Source organism: Notamacropus eugenii, chromosome 2 (assembly GCF_028372415.1).
Source record: "Notamacropus eugenii isolate mMacEug1 chromosome 2, mMacEug1.pri_v2, whole genome shotgun sequence".
NCBI classification, from domain to species: domain Eukaryota; kingdom Metazoa; phylum Chordata; class Mammalia; order Diprotodontia; family Macropodidae; genus Notamacropus; species Notamacropus eugenii.
Window position 1 is genome coordinate 535,164,197 of NC_092873.1, and position 14,316 is coordinate 535,178,512.

The following is a 14,316-nucleotide window of genomic DNA, read 5'->3' on the forward strand; positions in this document are numbered from 1 at the left end:
TTGTATTTTTTTTTCATTGATTCCCTTGATATTCTTGACCATTTGTTCTTCCAGATGAATTTTGTTATTACTTTTTCCAGCTCCATCAAACAATTTTTGATAGTTTAATTGATATGACACTGAATAAGTAAACTAACTTAGGTAGAAGTGTGTTTTTGTTATTATATTGGCTTGCCCTATCCATGAACACTTCATATCTAAACATAATTGTTTAGATCTGACTTTATTTGTATGAAAAGTATTTCATAGTTGTGTTCCTATAGTTCCTGACTTTGTCTTCGTAGGGAGACTGCCAAATATTTTATATTCTTTATAGTTATTTTAAATGAAATTTCTCTATCTCCTCCTGCTGGGCTCTGCTGGTCGTATATAGAAATGTTAATGATTTATATGGTTTTATCTTATATCCTGCAGTTTTGCTAAAGTTGGTAATTATTTCAAGTAGTTTTTCAACTTGATTTTTTTAATTGTTTCTCAGGGGTTCTCTAACTATGCCAGCATATCATCTGCAAAGAGTGATAGTTTTGTTTCTTTATTGTCTGATCTAATTCATATAATTTGTTTTTCTTTTCTTATTGCTATAGCTAACATTTCTCATACAGTATTTAATAATAATGGTGATAATGGGTATCCTTGCTTCATCCCTGATTTTACTAAGGATGCTTCTAGCTTATCTCCATTACAGAAAATGTTTGCTGAAAACACACACATACATACATACATACATATATACATACATATGCATATATACATATTGTATATATGTGTGTATACATATATAGAGTATATACGTGTGTATAATCATAATATATAATTATTGTGATATATTGATGCTATAATCACCTTGCTAGTATTTTGTTCATAACTACATTTTCTAATATTCTATTCATATCCTTAGTTTATTTCTTATTTATTTTTGGTTGAATTTAGCAGGTACTGAGAGGGGACAGATAAGTTTCCCCACTAGTAAAGTTTTGTTGTCTATTTTTTCCTGTAACTTACTTAACTTCCCTTTTAAGAGTTTGGATTCTATAACACTTGATGCATATGTTTAGTGCTGATATTAGTGCATTGTCTATAGTGACTTTTAGCAGAAGCATAATAAATTATATTAGCCTCTCTACTTTGTGCATTTCTCTGCTTCAAGTGTGTTTCTTGTGATGCATATTGTAGGATTCTGGCTTTTGATCCACTCTACTATTCACTTCCATTTTATGGGAGAGTCCATCCCATTCACATTAACAGCTATGATTACGAATTATGTATTTCCCTTCATTTTATTTTTCTTCCTGTTTGTCCTCTGTCCTTCACCCTTTCCCTCTTTGAGAGTTTTTGGCTTCTTTCTACTGCCTCCCTCAGCGTGCCCTCTCTTCTGTCAACCCACTCTCCCCTTACTCAGTCTTACTCAATAGGATTTTGTGCTCCTTCGTGTGAAATAATTTACCCCACTTTACCTCTTTCTCCTCTGCACCCAGTGTATTCTTCTTTCTCATCCATGAATTAGTTTTATGTCATTCATTCAAATTCACCTTATACTCATACCCTCTGTCTATGTGCATTTCTTCTAACTGTACTATTAGTGATATAAACTTTAAGAATTACAAGTATCGATTTCCCATATAGGGAGGTAAACAGTTTAGCTCTATTGAATCCCTTATGTTTTCTTTTCCTTTTTTACTTGTTGATGCTTCTCTTGGGTCTTGATAAAGGAGATTAATTTTGCTGGTGCTGTTGTTGCTGAATTCTGACCTCCTTATGGAAGCTTGAAATGCTTCTATTTCACTGAATGACCATTCTTTCCCTTTAAACTCATATGCTTATAATATGCTTATATTTGCTGGGGATGTGATTTTTGGTTGTAGTCCCAGCTCCTTTGTCTTCCAGATATCATGTCCCATGACCTCTGACCCTTTAATGTAGTAGCTGCTGAGTCCTTTATAATACTGACTGTGGCTCCCCAATATTTGAATTACTTCTTTCTGGCCATATGTAATGTTTTTCCCCTTGATCTGATAGTTCTGACATTTGGCTAATATATTCCATGGAGTTTTTATTTTGGGATCTCTTTCTTGAGGTAATTGGTGGATTCTTTCAGTGCCTATTTTACCCACTGGTACCAGGATATCAGGGCAGTTTTCCTTGATAATTTCTTGAAAGATGCTGTCCAAGTTCTCTTTTTTTATTAAAGCTTTCAAGTAGTTCAATGATCCTGACATAATCTCTCCTGAAACTATTTTCCAGGTCAGTTATTTTCCGAAAGAGATATTTTAAATGTTCTTCTATTTCTTCATTCTTTTGAATTTGTTTGATTGATTCTTGATTTTTGATAGAATCATTAGATTTCACTTCCTTAGTTTCAACATTTAAGGAGTGGTTTTCCTCAATTAGTATTTGTATTTCCTTTGTCTTCTGGCCAGTTGGACTTTTTAAGTTGTTTTCTTCAGTGGATTTTTGTTGTCTCTTTTTCCATTTGGACTTCTTAAGGAGTTACTTTCTTTTTAAAAGCTGTTGACTTTTTTTCATAATTTTCTTGTATAACTCCCATTTCTTTTCCCAATGTTTTCTTCTATCTCTTTTATATGGTTTCTACACTCATTTTTAAGCTCTTCTATCAATTCTTTCTGGACTTGAGAGCACTTCTCATTTTTCTTTGGAGCCTTTCCCCATTGATTGCTGTCTTCTGCTTAGTTTGTGTCTTGATCTTCCATGTCTTCATTACAAATTTCTATGGTCAGATTCTTTTTATGTTGTTTTTGCTCATATTTTTTTGGGGGGGGGTAATTTTTTCCTTTCTCTTAAATTTGAACTCTGCCCCCATGGTGGAAGGGGCACTGTTTGAGACTTCTTGTGCCAGGAGTTATAGACTCTGGTTGTTTACCTTATGTTATGTTATGTTATCCTGAGGCCCCTGGGAGACTCTCATTTCGAGGTGCTATTTTATGGTTGTTTGGAGGTAAATACAGGATAATTATGGCAATTTACTGCTTACTGCTCCATCTTAAGTATCCAGAGTCTAGCATAATACCATCTTAATTCATCTTCTAATAATAACAATAATAACAATGCCTAAAAATAGCAACAATATTGTACTTTTCATTTTGTGAATGACTTACTTACAAATATTATGTCATTTGATCTTCACAACAACTCTTTGAGTTAGGGCTATTATTATCTTATTTTTATAGATGGAGAAAATGAAGCAAACAGATGTTAAATGACTTGCTTAGGACCACACATTTGAGAAGTTTGGAGGGGTGTAACTGAATTCAGGACTTCCTAACTTGAGGTCAAGCACTCTATCCTCTGAGCTATTTAGCTGTTTCTATTAATTTAGCTATTGGTGATCCACCTAGTGATGTTAGGAGGATAGCTTTCAATCAAAAATATATGCTGGGGTTCCACAGACCTACGGAGGATCTACATGGAAAACTTGCTTAAAATTGAGTTTTGAATTTACTCTTCATCCATCCCTTGGTTTGCTTTCTTATTTACTGCTATATTTAATCTCATTACCCTGAATTCTAGCATAATCCAGGAGAATTTTTGTATATTTCTCTCATGATTATGAAAATTTCAACATAATCCTTAATCAAAAAAGCTCAGAAGTTCCCACACCAGGTCATGAAATATTGCTTGGTTGGAAAAAAAGAGAAGATGGCAGAGTAACAGTATGCACTTGCTTGTGCTTTCTCCACAGACCCAGACAAATATCTGTAAAAATGACTCTAAACAAATTCTGGAACTGCATAACTTGCACAATGACTGAGTGAAGCAAATCTCCAGCTTGAGAAAATCTGGAAGGTCAAGGGGAAGTGTCTTTCACACCACACTGGGAGCAGAGTACAGTGCAGCATGGGCCACACCAACACAGTTGGGACCTGAGCAGGCCTTGGAGGTACTGAATCTCTGGTACCTATGATGATTTTCAGACTTCATGACCTCCAAAATTGGAAGCACAGTGGAAAAATATAGTGGGACCTGTTTGAGAGAGTAGAGCGGTCAGGCCCCAGCCTCAGGGCTGCAGAGATGGTGGAGGAGCACTCTGAAGAGAAACCTACTGCAGGGACAGTTGCAGCCTCAGAGCAGTGACTGTTTCTGTAGCTCTAAACCTCCAGATTGTGGGGAGATTGAGAGACTGACAATACACCCCTCCCTCACTAGGAGCAGAGAACTACCTTGATAAAGAGCTCAAAAGTCAAGTAAATGACTGGAGAAATGAGCAAAAACTGGAAAAAAGAATCAGACTATAGAATCGTATTTGGTGACAAAGAAGTGAAAAATATAGAAAGAGAAGACAACAAAGTCAAAACTTTTACATCCAAAGCCTCCAAGAAAAATATGAATTGGTCTCAGGCCATGGAAGAGCTCAAAAGGATTTTGAAAATCAAGCAAAAGAAGTAAAGGAAAGAATGGAAAGAGAAATGAGAGTCATGCAAGAAAATTGTTAAAATGCTTGCTAAAGGAGACCCAAAAAATGCTGAAAAAAATAACACTTTAAAAAATAGGCTAATTCAAGCAGCAAAAGAGATCAAAAGAGCCAAGGAAGAGAAGACTGCCCTAAAAAGCAGACTTGGCCAGATGGAAAAGGAGGCCCAGGAGCTCACTGAAGAACATGATTCCTTAAAGATTCGGGTGGAACAGATGGACGCTAATGACTTTATGAAAAACTGAGAAATTATAAAACACACCAAAGGAATTAAAAAATAACAGACAATGTGAAATATATCATTGGAAAAATCACTGACTTATAAAACAGATTCAAGAAAGACAATTTAAAAATTATCAGACTACCTGAGAGCCATAATCAAAAACAGAAACTAAGTATCATCTTTCAAGAAATTATCAAAGAAAACTGCTCTGATATTCTAGGACCAGGGAGTAAAATAGATGTTGAAAGAATTCACCAATCACCTCCTGAAAGAGATTCTGGAGGGAAAACTCCTAGGAATATTATAGCCAAATTCCAGAGCTCCAAAGTCAAGGAGAAAATATTGCAAGCAGCAAGAAAGAAACAATTAGAGTATTGTGGAAATATCCACCTACCCAGCAAAATTGAGTGTAATACTTCAGGAGAAAAATACACATGCAATGAAATAGAGGACATTCAAGAATTCTTGTTGAAACAACCAGAACTGATAGAAAATTTGACTTTCAAACACAAGAATCAAGAGAAGCATGAAAAGGTAAACTGGAAAGCAAAATAATAAGAGACTTACTAAAGCTGAATTGTTTACATTCCTACATGGAAAGATCTTATTTATAAATCTTGAGACTTTTCTCAGTATTAGGGTAGTTGGAAGGATTATATTCATATACACAAAGGACATAGGGTGAGTTGAATAGGTAAGGGTAATATCTAAAAAGATAAAATCCAGGGTGAGAGAGGAATATAGTGAGAGGAGAAAGGGAGAAATAGAATGGGACAAATTATCTCACATAAAAGAGGCAAGAAAAAGCTTTTTCAATGGAGAGGAAGAGAGGGGAGGTGAGAGGGAAAAAATGAACCTAACTCTCATCACATTTGGCTTAAGGAAGGAAAAATACGCACATTCAATTTGGTATGAAAATCTATCTTACACAAGAGGAAAGTAGGGGAAAGAGGATAAACACGTGTGACGGGATGATAGAAGGGAGGGCAAATGGGAGGAGGGGGTAATTAGAAGTAAACAATTTTGAAGAAAGATAGAGTCAAAAGAGAGAATAGAATAAATGTGGACAGGATAGTGTGGAGGGAAATATAGTTAGTCTTTCACAATATGACAGTTATGGAAGTGTTTTACATAATGACACATGTATAGCCTACATTGAATTGCTTGCCTTCTCAGTGGGGATAGGTTGGGAAGGAGGGAGAGTAATTGAAACTCAAATTTTCAAAAATGAATGCTAAAAATAATTTTTACATGCAATTTGGAAATAAGATATACAGACAATGGGGTATAGAAATCAATCTTGCCCTATATGAAAATAGAGAGGATGGGGATAAGAGTAAGGAGGAGTGCAACAGAAGGTAGGGCACATTGGAGAAGGGGAAATCAGAATGCATACTGTCTTAGTGTAGGGAAAGAGGAGAGATGGGGAGAAAATTTGTAGCTCAAAATCTTGTGGAAGTGTCTGTTGAAAACTAAAAACAATTTGAGTATTGTGGAAATGTGATCAGGATAACACAAGACCTAGCAGTTTCTACATTAAAGGATCAAAGGGCTTGGAATGGCATATTTCAGAGGTCAAATGAGCTAGAATTAAAACCAAGAATTACCTACCCAGCAAAAGTGAGTATAATACTTCAGGGGGAAAAAATGGTCATTCAATGAAACAGAGGACTTTCAAGCATTCTTGATGAAAAGACCAGAAGTGAATAGAAAATTTGACTTTCAAACACAAGAATCAAGAGAAGCATGAAAAGGTAAACAGAAAAGAGAAATCATAAGGGACTTAGTAAATTTGAACTGTTTACATCCCTACATGGAAAGATAATATTTGTAACTCTTGAAACTTTTCTCAATATTTGGGTAGTTGGAAGGATTATACACACACACACACACACACACACAGAGAGAGAGAGAGAGAGAGAGAGAGAGAGCACAGGGTGAGTTGAATAAGATGGGATGATATCCAAAAAAACAAAATTAAGGATGAGAGAGGAAAATATTGGGAAGAGAAAGGGAGAAATGGAATGGGACAGATTATCTCTCATAAAAGAAGCAAAAAAAAGTTTTTTCAATGGAGGAGAAAAAGGAGGAAGTGAGAGGGAAAAATATCAAGCTTACACTCTTCACATTTGGCTTAAGGAGGAAATAACATGCTCACTCAATTTGGTATGAAAACCTATCTTATACTACACAGAAATAGGGGAGAAGGGGACAAGTGGGGTGGGGGGATGTTAGAAGGGAGGGCAAATGGGAGGAGGGAGTAATTAGAAGTAAACACTTTTGGGAAAGGCAAGGTCATAAAAGAGAATAGAATAAATAGGGGGCAAGGTAGGATGGAGAGAAATACAGTCAAGTCTTACTCAACACGACTATTATGGAAATCTTTTACAAAACTACACATATATAAGCCTATATTGCATTGCTTGCCTTCTCAGTGGGGATGAGTGGGGAGGGAGTAAGGGAAAGAAGTTGGAACTCAAAGTTTTAGGAATGAATGTTGAGAATTGTTTTTGCACAAAACTGGGAAATAAGAAATACAGGTAGTGGGGTATAGAAATCTATTTTGCCCTACAAGAAAAGAGAGAAGATGGGTCTGACACAAATAGTCCATGTGACAATTGAAGTGGGTTCTCCAAATTTGTGCATTTTGTTTTTCTTTTGACCTATTTCAATTCTTCTTTGTTCATAGAGCAGAGCCCTTATGTGATGACCACATTCTATGCTGGGGTCTTGTTCCAGTGTCTCTCAAGTTGCACAATCAATTGCAAAAATATTTTAAGACAGATTTTAGAATGTCCCTGTATCACTTTTTCTGACCACCATGTAAGTGCTTGCCCTGTGTGAGTTCTCCATAAAATAGTCTTTTAGGCAAGTGAATGCTTGACATCTGAACAACCTGCAGCCCATCATAGCTGCATTCTGAAGCAGAGCTTGAATGGTTGGCTGTTTAGTTTGAGAAAGGACCTCATTGTCTTGTATTGTACCCTCTCAGGCGATCTTAAGAATTTTCCTAAAACAATTCAAATGGAAGTGACACATTTTTCTTATTTAATAACCAAGAAATATCTTCTTTTCCAAAGCAATTATGCATATCTCTCGATCAATATTAAATAACAAATAATAAATATTAACATTATTGACTATATAATTTGTTAACTGTGTAATCTATAATAAGCTAAAGACAAATAATAATTCACAAAATTTTAATTGTGAGCAGATCCAATGCCATATTTATCTCTAACAAAAACTGTAATTGAAGGTTATAATTCTGAGTCCTAAAAATACTTCTTCCAGGAAGGCCTCTCTAGTTATCAAGAAAGACATCTTCTCTGGAATGTTCTTCATCCTCTTCAGAGGGTTCAGTTTCTTTGATTCAAAAAAAATCTATCTTCTCAACTTCTATCCCACCATGATATTTTCTTCAAGTTTTCTCAAGCCAGCATTCTTTTTTTTTCTTTTGAAAATATGTCTTGTTTACATCGATAAATTTTTACTTGATCCAATGGATAAATATAAATTCATAATGCAGATGCTCTAAAAACAATTAAGCAAAACAGCACTGAGAAGTAACTACAACTGATGGTATGCGAAACTAAGAAATGAAGATTATCTTTTAATCTTAACAACTTAGCATCATTGTTATGTGTTTTATTTTGTTCCTGTTTAATGTTTTTTACCACAATTTAATTTTTAATGAACAGAAATCTATTTTCTCTCCTTTCTATTCTCTAAACCAGTGGAAAAGAAAAAAATTTCTAAAACAAATATTCATAATCACACAAAAGAAATTCCCTCATAGTCCATGTTAAAAAATATTTGAACCTTATAACTCATAATTTTGATTTTTTTCATAATAGAAGAGTTGTCATTTTTCTTAAAATGTTTTTTTTCTTTCAATTCTCATCTTTTTCTTAGTTTTTTCCATCAGGCTATCTCTATTACATTTCTCTTTAAATCTCCAGTCTCAATTTCCAAGTCTAAACATTCCATTTAGCTCATAAAGACACAGGATTGATTTTTTTAAATAGTCCCTACATGTAACTGTGAAATCCTTGTCCAATGACCAATGCACTAATATACTACTTGATGTGTAATTCATGAGGAAGTTAGAGATACATGGAAGGTTGTTTCACAAGTTCCCCATGGAGAGGTAAATAAATGTGGTGGTTCAGTTCCTTTTATGTTGTGCTAAAAGCAACCAGAACCAACATGTCAAAGCACTCTTCATCATTTTGCATTGCAGTGCTCATGATGAGAAGAAGGAAAGAGCCCACCATGATGACAATTGCAGTTCCTGTACCAACATCTGTTTCAGAGAATTAATGGGGGAAATTATAGGAAGAAACAGAGAAGGGCTCCTAACCAATATCATCATTTGTATTAAAATTTGGTGACAACTGCATGGAGGGAACAAAATTATGGCACAGGATAAAGATACAAAGTAGACTAAGGATTTGTAGATTGACAGAAAACAGAAATCTGCCAGTCATATATTTGCTTTAGAAAGAAAGTGATGGGGCACTTATACTGAAAAAAAAAAATGAATTTCATCATATGTACATGAGTGAAATGGACTACGTCTTATAAAAATGAATGATTGGTGATATAATTTCAAAGTCTTTATCCATATATCTTGTATCTATATTACCTTTTTTTATGTTATGGAAATGTTTGTTTTATTCCATAAATTAAAAATAAAATAAAATAAAAAAACATTCTTTCCCCCTATTGTATTTAACATTATGTTATTTTAATAATTTCACATAATTTTAAATAATACCAGAAGGCCTGGGTTTGCATCTTGATTTTGTTACTACCTAATATCACTTTTATTTTAAATATATCCTTCCTACTTCTATTGCGGAATGAATCATTCCTTGTAATAAAAAAATAGAAGAAAAGGAGAGGGAAGCATAAAAAAGAAACTCCATAACATGTCAAACAAGTCTTACAGAATGCGCAGTGTCCCATATTTAAAGTTTCCCATGTCAGCACAGACAGAGTTGCTTCATTTTTTTCTTCTCTTTACTGGGAATAGATAGGGAGGTAGGTAGGGAGATAGCTACATATTGAAAAAAAGATGAATAGATTGATGGATGGATGGAAGTAAAGAAAGAACATAAAAAGAAAGGAAGGAAGAAAATGTGGGAAGGAAGGAAAGAAAGAAGGAAGGAAGGAAGGAAGGAGGAAAAGACAGGGAAAAGGATATTTATTATGTAATCACTAGTGTCTGCCACTGTATGTGTAGTATGGGAGGGGAGAGGAGAGATTTTGGACTTCATCATTGAAAATATGCTTGGATTGCCAGATTCTATGACTTGTTGACTATCCTCATCTGTTTTGGCCCCTGCCTAATTTGATACTGTCAAGCACATTCTTCCAAAATGTTCTTTCCTTTAAAAAATAGTATTCTGCCTTGATTACCTTCTTACCTTTCCTACCGTTCTTTCTTCATTTCCTTTGTTGACTAATTTTTCCATATGATACCTTCTAATTAGCAGGAATGTTCAAGGCTGTGACTTAGGCTCTCTTCTATTGGCACTCTCTATCACTTCATCAACTCCCATGAGTTTAATTATGCAAATAAGTCCTAGATCCTGTTAGCCATTCCTAGTCTCTTTTGTGAGCTCCAGGCATACATCCAAAACTGACTAGTGAGTATTTCTAGCTGGACACTCCATAGACATCTCAAACTAATCATGAATTTATGACTTTTCCCTCAAATCTCCTTCCAAACTTCCTTATTTCTGTCAGAGCAAAACAATCCTACCATTCACCCAAGTCCAATATTTTGACTGTCATCCTCTACTCCTCACTCTTACTCAGTCATCATATCCAATCTCTCACAAAGTGTTAACATGTCTACCTCCAAACAGCTTTTGCATGCCTCTCCACTTACACTTGCCATTGTAAAAAGTGTCACAACTCTAGTTCAGAGGCTTTTCACCATTTCCCTGTGCTATTGGGATAGTTTAATGAATTATCTTCCTGCCTCAAAAATCTCTTTCCACTCTGAATTTCCCTCCTCACACAACTGCCAAAATAGTTTCCCTATAGCACAGATATGACCTTGGTACTTACGTCTTTAACTATTTTGGACTTTTAGAGCCAAACAAAGTACCTTGCACTAGTGAGATTGTTAGTATAGTTTTAGGTGTTGATAATATGTTAAATGGATAGCTAAACCCTAGATGACAGCATTAGTATCCAAAAATGTTTTGTAGGCAGCACTGGATTGAATATAATAAGATGAGTTTTTAAAAGCATGAACACATATATATATAATAAGATAGGAGAGGGAAGGATAGGATAAGATAGGATAGGATAAAAAATGCCTTTCCAAGTGCACAGTGGTGCAGCCATGGTTAGGTGATAATTTGAATGGGGATAATGATCTTAGAATTCAACAGACTGCAAGTTCAATATGGATGAAGAGTGCAATATAGCAGTCAAAAAGCTGATGTCTCCTTGGATTGCTTTAAAAAAGGGAATACTTCCAAAAAATGAGCAGGTGATCATCCTTCTGTGCAATGCCTTTGGCAGACCTCCCTGGAGCATTGTGTTTAGTTCTTGGCAGCCCAGTTTAAAGATGAGAGTAATAAGTAGAGAGTATACAAGGAAAGACCACCAAGAGGGTGAAGGGCCTGATTTCCATGTCACGTGATGAGCACTTCAAGGAAGTAGAACAAGTTAGGTAGCAGAAGATAATACTCAGCAGGTTCATGAGAGGGGTCTTCAAATATTTGAAAGAGCATAGTGTTGATGAAGATTAGACTTGTTTTTAAGACACCGGAAAGCAAGAATAATTTGTCCAGTCAGGATTTGTGTTTACAATTGATCATACAAATAAAATCCAGAAGAAAGACAATCCCTGCCCTCTTTGAGTTTAAATTCTCATGGTCAAAAACGACCCACAAAAGGAAGCTGAAAAGCTGGGAGTGAGGAGGGGGAAGTGATGTTATCCACATAGAAGCCTAGCATTGAAATCAACAAGGGGAGAAGTGGGACAGTATAGTGGAGGGATATTACAAAATGAATAATCCAGGATGAGAAAATCCTGATATGGAAGAAAGTTCCAGAATGAGAGCAGTCATGCAGGCAAAATACAGAAAGTCAGAAGCAAAATCGGGAAAGAAGTGAAAATTGGCTGACCACGGGTCTTGCCAAAATTAAGACCACCTGAAAGGAACTCACATCTAGAAGAAGGGACTAACGTGGTGGAAGGAAGTTCTGAGATATATGAGGCAACTGAGATATAATAGCAAAGTCAAGAAAATCACATGTAGAGATGGGTGAGGGGAGCCCAGAGGACAAAAACAGGAGTAATGGGTACAAGTTTCTTTTTTTAATTCAATTTAATCATTTTTTTAAGGTTTTCACATTCACTTCTATAAGATTTTGAGATCCAAATTGTTTCTCCTCCCTTCCTTTCCCTCTCCCCCATATAGCATGCAATCTGATATAGGCTATATATATATGAACATATTAAACATATTTCCACATTTGTCATGTTGTGAAAGAAGAATCGGAACATAAGGAAAAAGCAAAAGAAAGAAAAGAGAGAGAGAGAATATGCTTCAATCTGCATGTGGACTCTCTAGCTATTTCTCTGGATGTGGATAGTATTTTCCATCATGTGTCTTGGAATTTTCTTAGATCATTGCATTGCAGAGAAGAGTGAAGTCTACCAAAGCTGGTTATCACACAATGTTGTTATTACTGTATACAATGTTCTCCTGGTTCTGCTCACTTCACTCAGCATCAGTTCATGTAGGTTTTCCCAGGTTTTTCTGAAATCCACCTGCTCATCATTTCTCATGGAACAATAGTATTCCATTTTACTCATATACCACAACTCATCCAGAAATTCCCCAATTGATGGGCATCCCTTCAATTTCCAATTCTTCACCATCACAAAAACTGCTATAAACATTTTTGTACATATGTACATTTCCCATTTTTTATGATCTCTTTGGGATACAACGCTAGCAGTGATATTGCTGGATCAAAGGGTATGAACACTTTTATAGCCCTTTGGGCATAGTTCCAAAATGCTCTCCAGAATGGTTGGATTAGTACACAACTGATGAGCACATGTTTCACAGAGATAAGTTTGGGCTTGGTTTCAGAAGAGTTTTGTAAAAAACCAAAGGTATCAAGGAGCAGAATGGACTGTCACAAGAACTGGTGGGTTCTTTGTCTTCAAAGACCTAAAAGCAAAGGCTGACTAACAATTTGTTTCACAAATAGATTTAAAATATAGAATGACTTCAGTGTTCACTGATATCTATTCAAGGTTCTAAATACCTAAGGTTCTATAGATAATATTTACTGGAAGAAAAGAATTCATATTTTCTGCAAGTATGGCTCTTCATTTAAAGTACTTGGAGTTGAACTGCAGAATAAAGAAAGGATATTAATTATCTCTACTAAACACATATTTCAGCATCTCAATTGCACAAAGAATATGTGAGCAAGGCATGTCGGGGGGAGAGTTATGAAAGATCTGAACCGTATGTACAATATGTATGAAAAGTGGAAACCCAAAAGCAGATGGAATCAACAGTTACATTAATAGAAGAGGCAGAATGTGCAGAATAGAAAAGAGAAAAATTCCTTTCCACTTCCCCTAGTTCAGATCCTTCTTGGAATATTTGCATTAGTCTGTGTAAATGCCTAATGTCTTGACAAGAACACGTGAGTAAAGTCATCACTAAGCCAGACTGTGTCTAATTCAGGGCAAAGGGGATGAAAAATATGCTTAAAGTTGTACAATTTAAAGGATGGATGAAGGACATTTAGCCTAAGGAAGAAAGACACAGTCATAATGTTGTTCAGTAGTTTCAGTCTTGTCTGACTGTTATCCCACTTTGGTTTTCTTAGCAAACTTCCTAGAGTGATTTGCCATTTTCTTCATCTCATTTTACAGAAGATGAATTGAGACAAACAGGGTTATGTGACTTGCCCAGGGACAAAGTTAGTGAGTGTGTAAGGCAGGATATAGATTCATGAAGATGAGCTTTCCTTATTCCAAACCCAGTACTCTATCCACTGTGCCAATATTTGAAGAGTTGAAGTTTTGTCATGTGACCAAGCACTATCATGTCTTCTTCTTTCTTTGTTTGTCTGTTTATTATTCTCTGCACTGAGAAGTTCATGACTCATCCATGACCTCTGAGATAAAGCTAGATTAGAGACCTGGTCTTTCTGTTTTAATCACTGATCTTCTCTTCACTCCCCACATTGCTTCTCATTGATCTTAGGAAATAAAAATGACATTCAAGTGACCCCCAACCACCAAATATTTTGCCAGGATTGGGTTTTTCAGGAGCAAGCAAATCATACCAAATTGCAAAAGTTTTTACATAAAGGCTCAGTGATAGGCTGAGTGTTTGTGTTGTCCTCTGATCAGTCAAGCTTATCACAGACAGGTTCATTTTTGGCAGACTGATCATTTGTAGAGGACTTCCATTAAGACATGAAGCCATCTCTTAAACCAAGAATTCTTAACTTCCAATGTGTGGGTGTGTGTAGGTATGGGTCCTGTACTTCTTGATCTAGTAAGGCCAAAGAACTTCATCTAAACTAGTATTTTAAATGCACAAAATAAAGTTCATAGTACTGCAAAGGAAACAAACGTCACTGAAATATGATGATCAAAAAATTA